Below are 725 nucleotides of genomic sequence, written 5' to 3' on the forward strand. Positions count from 1 at the left end.
TTTGTAGGAAGTTCATGACCCTTACCTTATATTATTTATGGCTTCTTACTTAACCAGTGGTAGTCAACATAAGGGGTGTTTCTTTTGTTTAGAACTCATGATCCTCAGCACATCCTCTGTGAAGAGAAGATCAGACGCTTTCCCTGTCCCTTCTTCCTGGCTATAGTATATGACTTGATTTTAATTTAGCCATTTCAATCTCTTTAGCCAATTAAGCCTGATTCTTCATTCCAGACACTGTTCACTTCCTGTTGCATGCCCTGAATAGTTCCAGAAGAATTATAAGAACAAATTATGGTTGCTATGAACTTCTCTCACCATGTCAGAGGAGTGGGAAATAAAGCGTGACAGAGGATGGCATCGGATTAGCTTGAACACGCAGGAAAAATGATTGGTATAAGTTTCACCACAGATGTCGAAAGTGCTACCCTTCAGCGTCCAGAGAAGATTTGCATACCTGAGGAATGGCAGTTCAAACAGCAGAATGTGAGGTCAATCAGAAATGACTAGTTAAGATATTCAATTGGAAGCTATTTTCCTCATGCTATTTTTTCATACATAAGATTTAATCCCAGTTGATCTGAACTTCCATTAGGAGGGACTGATGGAATCAAAAGCTTAGGTCACATTCACATATTAGCCTGTTAAACATTGCTCTACTTTTTTGAGGTAAGTATACTTATTCCTTTGAAAGGTGTAAAGGTCGACATTCCCCCCCCTCCCCA

Source organism: Acomys minous (genome assembly GCF_964271855.1).
Source record: "Acomys minous genome assembly, chromosome: 10".
NCBI classification, from domain to species: domain Eukaryota; kingdom Metazoa; phylum Chordata; class Mammalia; order Rodentia; family Muridae; genus Acomys; species Acomys minous.